The following is an 11,598-nucleotide window of genomic DNA, read 5'->3' as shown; positions in this document are numbered from 1 at the left end:
TCATTCATGTGGGAGCTAAAAAAGTGGCTCTTATGAAGGTAAAGAGAGAGAGTTAGGCCGGGCGCGGTGGCTCAAGCCTGTAATCCCAGCACTTTGGGAGGCCGAGACGGGCGGATCACGAGGTCGGGAGATCGAGACCATCCTGTCTAACACGGTGAAACCCCATCTCTACTAAAAAATACAAAAAAAAAAAAAAAAAAAACTAGCCGGGCGTAGTGGCGGGCGCCTGTAGTCCCAGCTACTTGGGAGGCTGAGGCAGGAGAATGGCGAGAACCCGGGAGGCGGAGCTTGCAGTGAGCTGAGATCCGGCCACTGCACTCCAGCCTGGGTGACTGAGCAAGATTCCGTCTCAAAAAAAAAAAAAAAAAAAAAAAGAGAGAGAGAGTTATCACAGGCTAGAAGGGGTGGGTTAGTTAACGGGCACAAACACAGTTAAACAGAAGGAAAAAGTTCAAGTGTTCAACAGCACAGAAGGGTGACTATAGTTAACAACAGTACATTGTATATTTCAAAATAGCTAGAAGAGAAGATTTGAAACTTTCCCAACACAAATGATAAATGAGCCAGGTGCAGTGGCTCACTCCTGTAATCCCAACACTTTGGGAGGCCAAGACAGGTGGATCACCTGAGGTCAGGAGTTTAAGACCAGCCTGGCCAACATGGTGAAACCCCGTCTCTACTAAAAATACAAAAATTAATTGGGTGTGGTGGTGCATGCCTGTAATCCCAGCTACTTGGGAGACTGAGGCACAAGAATCACTTGAACCCAGGAGGTAGAGGTTGCAGTGAGCCAAAATCACACCACTGCACTCCAACCTGGGCAACAGAGACTCTGTCTCGAAAGGAAAAAAAAGAAAGATAAATGTTTGAGGTAGCAGAATATCCTAAATACCCTGATTTGAGTATTATACATTCTGTACATGTATCAAACTGTCACATGTATGTCATAAATATGCATAAATATTATGTATCTATAGAAAGATTTTTTTTTTTTTTAGATGGAGTCTTGCTCTGTTGCCCAGGCGCCAGAGTGCGGTGGCGTGATCTCAGCTCGCTGCAACCTCCCCCGGCAGGTTCAAATGATTCTCCTGTCTCAGCCTTCCGAGTAGCTGGGATTACAGGCGTCCGCCACCACGCCCAGCTAATTTTTTTGTATTTTTAGTAGAGATGGGGTTTCACCATGTTGGCCAGGCTGGTCTCGAGCTCCTGACCTCAAGTGATCCACCCACCTCAGCCTCCCAAAGAGCTGGGATTACAGGCGTGAGCCACTGCGCCCAGCCCAGAAAGTTGTTTTAAAAACAAAACATTTTGTTTTCAAAAACAAGCTGTGGGCTGTAGTGTTCCAACCCTTGTGCGAGGTCAGTGCTTTTAAAAGTCTGCTTGGGCCATCACCCCAACCACTTCTGGCCCTGATGAGGGTCCAGGGCATGAGAGGGAGGAAGGAGCGTCTCAGTCCATCCAGGCTGCTATCAATCTACCAAAGACCAGGCAGCTTCCAGACAACACATAGTTATTTCTCACCGTTCTGAAGGCTTCAAGTCCAAGACCAAAGCACTGGTAGATTCAGTCTGCTGAGGGCTTTTTCCTGGTTCATAGCTGGCACCTTCTTGCTGTATCCTCACGTAGTGAAAGAGACTGGGCAGGGCGCAGTGGCTCACGCCTGTAATCTCAGCAATTTGGGAGGTCGAGGCGGGGAGGATCAACTGAGGTCAGGAGTTCCAGCCTGAATGACAGAGACTCCTGCTCAAAAATAAAATTAAAAAAAAGTGAAGGCTTAATAAACAAAATAAAGAGAAAAGAGAATAGCTCTCTCTCTCGTACAGATAGAGAGGGGCTCCCGAGTGGGATGCCTGGTTTCGTGGTGAAATGCATGGGGTTTAATAGGCAAGCTTGAGCAGGTGGTGTCGGATTTACATAGGGCCTGAGAGATTAGCCGGACCAGGTGTGACGTTTGCATAACCCACGAAGAAGCTGGCTATCCCACCCTAATGTTTTATTACGTAGGTGGGGTCTCTGCTTGGCTGGGGCCACGTTGCCTGTTTTTTTACTGCACATGTGGGGACAAACAAAAGGGAAGAGGGAACCTCCATGTTGAATATACCCGGCCTCCAGCCATCCCTTTTCTATTGGCACAGCTGCCAGCATTTACCTATGCAAGCTTTTAGCCTGCTTGTCTAGGCCTGCACCTTGATGTTTCGGGCTGCTTTCTGTTAGAAAAGAAATGATTTGGGGACTGCTCTTTATTCACAGGAAACCTTACGGAGGACTCTCTTACCCTCACTGTCTGCCTAAAGCATTTCTTTTTAGCTCCCGTATTACAAATACCATCACCTTGGGGTTAAGTTCCAACAGCTGAATTTTGTCAGGACACAAACATTGAATTTACAATACCCGTGAAGCTGTCTCCGCTTGTATCTTGTCCTAACCAGAAGCTCCCAGGAATATTGCATCTGAAGGAACAACTTTGATAAGGCTTGTGTCTGCGTCCCCACCCAAATCTCATCTTCAATGGTAGCTCCCATAATTCCCATGTTTTGTGGGATGGACCCAGTGGGAGATAATTCAATCATGGGGGTGGATTCCTGTAGGGTCCAGCCCTACGGGGCTTTGCAGGTGTTCTCCCCATGTGCGGAGACCAGAGATTGTAAGAAATAAAGACACAAGACAAAGAGATAAAGAGAAAGCAGCTGGGCCTTGGGGACCACTACCACCAAGACGCGGAGACTGGTAGTGGCCCCGAACGGCTGGACGTGCTGATATTTATTGCATACAAGACAAGGGGGCAGGGTAAGGAGGGTGAGTTGTCCAGGTGATTGATAAGGTGAAGCAAATCACGTGATCATGGGACAGGGGGCCCTTCCCTTACAGGTAGCCGAAGCAGAGACAGTAGGCAGCATACGTCAATATTTTCTTCTATGCACTTATAAGATCAAAGACTTTAAGACTCTCACTATTTCTTCTACCGCTATCTACTACGAACTTCAAAGAGGAACCAGGAGTACGGGAGGAACATGAAAGCGGACAAGGAGCGTGACCACTGAAGCACAGCACCACACGGAGGGGTTTAGGCCTCCGGATGACTACGGGCAGGCCTGGATAATATCCAGCCTTCCACAAGAAGCTGGTGGAGCAGAGCGTTCCCTGACTCCTCCAAGGAAAGGAGACTCCCTTTCGGGGTCTGCTAAGTAACAGGTGCCTTCCCAGACACTGGCGGTATCGCTTCACCAAGGAGCCCTCAAATGGCCCTTATGCAGGTGTGACAGAGGGCTCACCTCTTGCCTTCTAGGTCACTTCTCACAATGTCCCTTCAGCATCTGACCCTATACCCACCCGTTATTCCTAGGTTATATTAGTAACGCAACAAAGAGTAATATTAAAAGCTAATGATTAATAATGTTTATAATAATGATTGATAATGTCCACGATCACCTCTATATCTAATTTGTATTATGACTATTCTTATTCTAACTATTTTCTTTATTATACTGAAACAGTTTGTGCCTTCAGTCTCTTGCCTGGGCACCTGGGCCACCCTCCGCCCACAGATTCCCCCATGCTATTCTCGCGGTAGTGAACAAGTCTCACAAGAGCTGACATCTCTCTAAGGGGTTTCCCCTTTTGCGTGGCTCTCTCGTTTCTCTCTCGTCTGCCACCATGTAAGTAAGATGTGCCTTTTACCTTCCACCATGATTGTGAGGCCTCCCCAGCCATGTGGAACTGTGAGTCCATTATACCTTTTTTAAAAAAATAAATTATCCAGTCTCAGGTATGTCTTTATCAGCGGTGTGAAAACGCACTAATGCAAACCTCTTTGCTCCCCTCCCCTCACTACACAGCCCCAGGTTGCCGTGTGGAAGCCACATGGGGAGTAGCAAGGTGGGGGAGGAGTGTCTCTCTGTTTTCTTGCCATAGAGAGTCATTCTTTTTAAAGCTTGGGAGTTCTTGGTGACCATCTGTCTCACCATGTGGAGGAAGCCAGTCTTTATGGAGAAACACAAAGATGATTCAGGGAGCATCCGGGAAGCGGGAGTGAGTAACAAGGCTTTCAGCTTTTGTTTTCTTGGTTCTAATTGCTTCCAAAGCTCAGCATTCCTTCACTCCCTGCAGTGTTCTTGCTCAATCATTCTTGAACCAAAAAAAAAAAAAAAAACAGAAAACCAAAAAGTCCTCCTTTGATTCTCAGCTATTCTGAGAATGGATTTTGTTTTGATTGAAGAGTCCTGGCAAACAGTATTAAAATGGGTGACCCTAATGGATATCCTTTATGGACATCTATGCTGGGAGTCACACTCATTGAATTACCATAGTGAGGACTCAGCTCTGATTTTTTTTTTTTTTTTTAATCTCGCCCAGATTCTTCTCTAAGGGGTCTGGGGACTCATGCCCTACAAACCATAAATTCTCATCAGATGGGTTTTATTTAGCCCTATATATCGCGACGTGCTTTCCAATCTGACTCTGGCATAACATTACCTAACAAAGAAGAAAATAAAAATATTTTACCCCAAACCATGTTTCTTTGCCATATTTTTAAATGACCCTACAAAGCTGTCCTTTGTTGGGGAGAACATTTGCATATGTAAAGGATCTCTGTTAACCTAGCTAGATCTTTTTCCTCCAGGACCTCCCAATCCTGAGGAGATTAACTGAGAATCTAGCACCTTTGGAAGGTCTGAGTAGGAAACATTTGTCATCTATTGTCTAAGGGCAGCCGCTACAAGACTTCAACAGAACCTTGGTCTCCACAGTCTTTTATCTTACCTTGAATATTTCCTGTCTATTAATCCCAGGTCTTTAGACAAACTCAACCAATTGTCAACCAGACAATGTTTTAATTTACCTAAAGCCTGGAGGCCCCTGCCTCCTTCAAATTGTCCAGGCTTTCTGGACCAAACCAATGTATTTCTCAAATGTGTTTGATTGATGTCTCATGCCTCCCTAAAATGTATAAAACCAAGATGCCCCCGGACCACCTTGGGTACATGTTCTCAGGACCTCCTGAGGGCTGTGTCACAGGCCACGTTCATTATCATATTTGGCTCAGAATAAATCTCTTCAAATATTTTATAGAGTTTGATTCTTCTTGTCGACAAGAGTAAGTCTTGATATGTGATTGTTTTCTTTTGGTTAGTATTTGCATTATGTATCTTTTCTGTGTTCATTTTCTTTCTTTTTCTTTTCTTTCTTTTTTTTTTTTTTTTTTTTGAGATAGAGCCTCACTCTGTTGCCCAGGCTGGAGTACAGTGGCATGATCACAGCTCACTGCAACCTCTGCCTTCCAGGTTCAAGCAATTCTCCTGCCTCAGTCTCCTGAGTAGCTGGGATTACAGGCATGCACCACCATGCCCAGCTAATTTTTGTATTTTTAGTAGAGATGGGGTTTTACCATGTTGGCGAGGCTGGTCTCAAACTCCTGACCTCAAGCGATCCACCTGCCTCAGCCTCCCAAAGTGCTGGGATTACAAGCGTAAGCCACCACGCCCTGCCTATTCATTTACTTTCAACCTTTCCACGCCTTTGTGTCTCTTGGAAACAAAACGTTAATTTTTTTAGTTCAACCAAACATTTTCTTCTAACCTGATCCTTTAGTTCATTCACATATAATATTTGTTATTTTCAACGAGTACAACATTCTAGATTGGGAAGTTGTTTCCTTTCCGTATATCGAAGCCATAATACACTGTTTTTTGTTGTTGTTGTTGTTTTTGAGACAGAGTCTCGCTCTGTCGCCCGGGCTGGAGTGCAGTGGCGCGATCTCGGCTCACTGCAAGCTCCGCCTCCCGGGTTCACGCCATTCTCCTGCCTCAGCCTCCTGAGTAGCTGGGACTGCAGGCGCCCGCCACCGCGCCCAGCTAATTTTTTTATTTTTAGTAGAGACGGAGTTTCACCGTGGTCTCGATCTCCTGACCTTGTGATCCGCCCGTCTCGGCCTCCCAAAGTGCTGGGATTACAGGCGTGAGCCACCGCGCCAGGCCATAATACACTGTTTACTATTTTTTTTTTTTTTTTTTTTTTTTGAGACGGAGTCTCGCTGTGTCTCCCAGGCTGGAGTGCAGTGGCGTGATCTCGGCTCACTGCAAGCTCCACCTCCCGGGTTCACGCCATTCTCCCGCCTCAGCCTCCCAAGTAGCTGGGATTACAGGTGCCCGCCACCACGCCCTGCTAGTTTTTTGTATTTTTAGTAGAGACGGGGTTTCACCATGTTAGCCAGGATAGTCTCGATCTCCTGACCTCGTGATCCACCCACCTCGGCCTCCCAAAGTGCTGGGATTACAGGCTTGAGCCACCGCGCCCAGCCTGTTTACTATTTTTGGTGGTTATTTTGATGCTCTAGATCCGTGGTCCCCAAACTTTTTGGCACCAGGGGCTGATTTTGTGGAAGACGTGGAGGGGTGCATGGATGTTTTAGGGATAAAACTGTTCCATCTCAGATCATCAGGCATCAGAGTCTCATAAGGAGTGCACAAACTAGATCCCTTGCATGTGCAGTTCACAGTAGGGTTCACGCTCCTATGAGAATCTAATGCCTCCACTGATCTGACAGGAGGCAGAGCTCAGGTGGTAATGTGAGCAATGGGGAGTGGCTGTAAAGACAGATGAAGCTTCGCTCACTCACCCCCCTACTCACCTCCTGCTGTGCAGCCTGGTTTCTAATAGGCCAGGGACAAGTAACCCTGCTCTATATAACTGCTATTTCTTTGAATGTTATCTGTCTTTTTCCCTTGGGCTGCTTTACTCTTTTGTCATTGTTTTGGATTTTTTTCTTTTTTTTTGAGATGGAGTTTCACTCTTGTTGCCCAGGCTGGAGTGCGATGTTAAGATCTTGACTCACTGCAACCTCCACCTCCCGGGTTCAAGTGATTCTCCTGCCTCACCTCCTAAGTAGCTATGGGCAGCCATAGGTGGTCCCAGAAAAGGCACCACAAGTCCCTACTCCAGGTCTGCGGAACTGGAACCGGCAGCCCGGCCCCCAGTCTTCAGGCCCTCCCTGGCCTGAAGGTGGGGCCTTATTGGGAACCCACCCCCTTCTGCCCAGGAACCTGTCTGCCTCCTGTTGCCATTAATGGTGCCCAGGCTCAGGCCCTAACTTCTTTGAGAGAGGAGCAGTGACCAAACAACAGGTAGAAGCCAGGCAGCAGGAGGAGGAACTTCCCAGCCTTCACGAGCCTTCCCAGGCTCCTAAGAGTGCACGGATGCCTGAGTCTGAAGATGTGGTCTGGGCAGCTACAGCTGCCAGGGAGCTTTTGCCTGCTCCATGGAGCAGGAGGCCTGGGCCTCCATGGAGAATGAGTCGCGGTCTGGGTGGCTGCAGCTGCCAGGGGGTGGAGCTTGTGCCTGCTCCATGGAGAATGAGTCGCGGTCTGGGTGGCTGCAGCTGCCAGGGGGTGGAGCTTGTGCCTGCTCCATGGAGAATGAGTCGCGGTCTGGGTGGCTGCAGCTGCACCCAGGAGGGTAGGGCTTCGGCCTGCTTCCAGAGCCCCAAGAGCACAGGGAGGCTCGGATCCACAGCTGGGGTTTGCACAGCTGAAGCAGCACCCTGGGAGCTCCCGCCCCAACTCGGAAGGGGCAGGACTCCCTGTGGCTCCATTGAGTGTATAGTCCCAGCCGGGCCTCCCTGTGGCAGTTGGCGTCTTGGCAGCGCCAAGCCATCTGGAGTGGCTGCTGCCATCACCAAAGGCCCAACCTCTACGATCACATTGGGTGTTAAGATTTAACATGTGGCCGGGCGCGGTGGGTCATTCCTGTCATCCCAGCACTTTGGGAGGCCGAGGCAGGTGGATCACGAGGTCAGGGAATCGAGATCATCCTGGCTAACATGGTGAAACCCTGTCTCTACTACAAATACAAAAAATTAGCCGGACGTGGTGGCGGGCGCCTGTAGTCCCAGCTACTCAGGAGGCTGAGCCAGGAGAATGGCGTGAACCTGGGAGGCGGAGCTTGCAGTGAGCCCAGATCCCTCATTGCACTCCAGTTAGGGTGACAGAGCAAGACTCCGTCTCAAAAAAAAAAAAAAAAGAAAAAGAAAAAGATTTAACATGGCCGGGCGCGGTGGCTCACACCTGTAATCCCAACACTTCAGGAGGTTGAAGCGGGAGGATCATGAGGTCAAGAGATCGAGACCATCCTGGCCAATATGGTGAAAAGCTGTCTCTACTAAATATACAAAAATTAGCTGGGCGTGGTAGCGCTCATCTGTAATTCCAGCTACTCAGGAGACTGAGGTAGGAGAATCGCTTGAACCCAGGAGGCGGAGGTTGCAGCGAGCCAAGATCATGCCATTGCACTCCAGCCTGGGCGACAGAGCAAAACTCCATCTCAAAAAAAATAGAAAAGATCTAACATGTGAATCTGTGGGAAGCACAGCCATGCAGCACAGGCCCAGGATTTGAAAGTAAACTCAAGAGGCTCAACACATGTGGAGGTGGCTTTGTAAGTGACTTCAGGAAACTAACTGAGGGTCATGTACCAGCAGGAGCAACTTCATAAAAGGGCCATGGAGAACCTGAGTTCTTTGCTATCAAAAAGGAATATATAAATCCCCGTTAGTTCAGAGAAAGTACAGATCATCAGTCTGACGAGGATAGAGCTTAATTATGGGCTGAATTACATCTCAAAATTCGTGTGCTGAATCCTAACACCCAGTAACTCAGAATGTGACTGTATTTGGAGACAAGAGGCCCTTGTGAAAAAAGGAAATTTGGACATAAAAAAGACACTAGGGGCTACGTGCGGTGGCTCACGCCTGTGATCTCAGCACTTTGAGAAGCCCAGGTGGGCGGATCTCCTGAGGTCAGGAATTCGAGACCAGCCTGGCCAACATGGCCAAGCCCCATCTCTACTAAAAATACAAAAATGAACCGGGCGTGGTGGTGTGCGCCTGTAATCCTGGCTACTCGAGAGGCTGAGGCAGGAGAATCGCTTGAACTCAGGAGGCGGAGGCTGCAGTGAGCTGAGATCATGCCATTGTACTCTAGCCTGGGCAACAGAGCAAGATTCCATCTCAAAAAAAAAAAAAAAAAAAGACACACTAGGTTGTGTACATCCAGAGGAAAGACCATGTGGAGACACAGCAAGAAGGCGGCCATCTGCATACAAAGCAGAGAGGCCTCAGGAGAAACTGACCCTACTGGCACCTCCATCTTGGATTTCCAGCCTGCAGAACTGTGAGAAAATCCATTTTTGTACCATAAGCCCCCCCGTGGGGGGTATTTTGTTATGGCTTCCCTAGCACACTACTGCAGGTGGTAAACATATTTTAAACGTAATAGTGAGGCTGTGCACGGTGGCTCACGCCTGTAATCCCAGCACTTTGGGAGGCCGAGGCGGGGGGATCATGAGGTCAGGAGATCGAGACCATCTTGCCTAACATGGTGAAACCCCGTCTCTACTAAAAATACAAGAAAAAAAAAAAAGAAAGCCAGGCGTGGTGGCGTGCGCCTGTAGTCCCAGCTGCTCGGGAGGCTGAGGCAGGAGAATGGCGTGAACCTGGGAGGCAGAGGTTGCAGTGAGCCGAGATCACGCCAATGCACTCCAGCCTGGGTGACAGAGCGAGACTCCGTCTCAAAAAAATAAAAATAAAAATAAACATAATAGTGATCATTTGTTAAAAAAAAAAAATTCAAAGAAATATATTTTCTACAGCTTCTCTATATAATACCCTATGTTCCAAAGGCTACCTATTTTACTTTCTAGAAGACTGTAAAAATTTTTCACACACACTGGGGCCTGTCAGAGGGTGGAGGGTGGTAGGAGAGAGAGGGTCAGGAAAAATAACTAGTGGGTACTAGGCTTAATACCTGGGTGATAAAATAATCTGTATATCAGGAAGTAGTAACTACACTAGAAAAAAAAAAGAAATAATCTGTACAACAAACCCCCATGACACACGTTTACCTGTGTAACAAACCTGCACATCCTGCACATGTACCCCTGAACTTAAAAGTTAAAAAAAAAAAAAAATTTCTAGTACCACACCAGGCGCAGTGGTTCATGCCTGTAATCCCAGCACTTTGGGAGACTGAGGCAGGTAGATTGCTTGAGCCTAGGAGTTCGAGACCAGCCTGGGGAAAATGGCAAAACCCTGTCTCTACTAAAAATACAAAAATTAGCTGGGCGTGGTGGTGCACGCTTGTAGTCTGGGCTACTCTAGAGGCTGAGGCAGGAGGATCGCTGGAGCCCAGGAGGTGGAGGCTGCAGTGAGCCATCATTGCACCACTCACTGCACTCCAGCCTGGGTGACAGAGTAAGACCCTGTCTCAAAAAAAAAAAAAAAAAAAAATTTCTAGTGCTATACATCTATTGTTTTTTTCTGTTATGGACATTAGGTTTCTTTGACTTATTGTTTCAAATTCTTTGGAAGCACCGTTCAACCAATCACGTGAGCACAATAGTTGGTACAAAAAAACGGTCATTATTTTGAAAGAGTACCTGATATGAACAGTTCATTCATAAACTTGAGCCGTTTTTTGCTTTTGTTTTTGTTTTTTTGAGACAGAGTCTTGCTCTGTTGCCCAGGCTGGAGTTCAGTGGCACGATCTCAGGTCACTTCAACCTCCGCCTCCTGGGCTCAAGTGATTCTCCTGCTTCAGCTTCCCGGGTAGCTGGGATTACAGGTGCCTGCCACCATGGCCGGCTAAATCTTTATTTATTTAATTTATTTTTTGAGATGGAGTTTCACTCTTGTCATCCATGCCAGAGTGCAGTGGCACGATCTCGGCTCACTGAAACCTCCACCTCCTGGGTTCAAGCAATTCTCCTGCCTCAGTCTCCTGAGTAGCTAGCTGGGATTTCAGGTGCCCGCCACCACGCCCGACTAATTTTTGTATTTTTAGTAGAGACAGGGTTTCACCATGTTAGCGAGGCTGGTCTCCAACTCCCCGCCTCAGGTGATCTGCCCCCCTCGGCCTCCCAAAGCGCTGGGATTACAGGCGTGAGCCACCGTGCCTGGATGAGGTTTTTTTTGTTGTTGTTGTTTTTGTTTTTTAAGACCTCAGGGATGTACATCTAATTGACACTACATCACATTAATCAACAGCTACACTTTTTGCAAACTGTGGCTATGACAGTCCTGCACAAGAAGGGTTTCCTGCTTCAGCGGCAGTAACTTTTCTGACTATGGATCATCATTCCTTCTGTGGCAGATTTTTACAGTTCCTCTAATGCATTTGGGACGACTGTCTCCAAGTAACCTGCAACTTTCCTCACAACTCCTCACTGTCTCTCCTGCTAAGAACTGTAGCCGTATCCATTACTTCCACTGCCACATCCGTAACGACCACCAGAGGGACTGCCTGAGTTTCTTCCACCAAAACTGCCCCCCATAAACTTGAGCTTTTAAGCAGCATTATATTTAAGCCCTATACAAGTTTAACTTGATCATGTTAAGGTAAACAATCCGTTCAGTCTCACTTTCTTTTTGCATTGATAATGTTAATACTGTCTGATCATTCACTTTCTAAAATCACAAATGCAGTAGCAAGTTTTGGCCAGTTTCATTTTCTTAACTTTCATCTTCCACATGGGACATGCTGGGGGAAGAGGCTTAGAATCGTGGAAAGAGGAGAGTCGTCTGCTTTCCGTTTTGGATACAAGGGCAGG

At 47.5% G+C, this 11,598-nt stretch overlaps 1 protein-coding gene across 41 annotated transcripts in view; it reads right to left on the bottom strand.

Moving 5' to 3' along the window:
- Positions 1-11,598, bottom strand: part of NDUFA3 (NADH:ubiquinone oxidoreductase subunit A3) — a 427,160-nt gene that overhangs the window by 64,298 nt on the left and 351,264 nt on the right. Inside the window, exon 1 of one of the 41 annotated variants that reach the window (XM_077981788.1) lies at positions 1,392-1,395. The exons of the other annotated variants lie outside the window; for them this stretch is intronic. The gene's annotated coding sequence lies outside the window, so the exon portion shown is untranslated. Of the gene's footprint in view, positions 1-1,391; positions 1,396-11,598 lie in introns of those variants that run through there. 41 annotated transcript variants of the gene reach the window in all.

This window comes from Macaca mulatta, chromosome 19 (assembly GCF_049350105.2).
Source record: "Macaca mulatta isolate MMU2019108-1 chromosome 19, T2T-MMU8v2.0, whole genome shotgun sequence".
Classification (NCBI taxonomy): domain Eukaryota; kingdom Metazoa; phylum Chordata; class Mammalia; order Primates; family Cercopithecidae; genus Macaca; species Macaca mulatta.
This window is presented reverse-complemented; position numbering and strand designations above follow the sequence as displayed.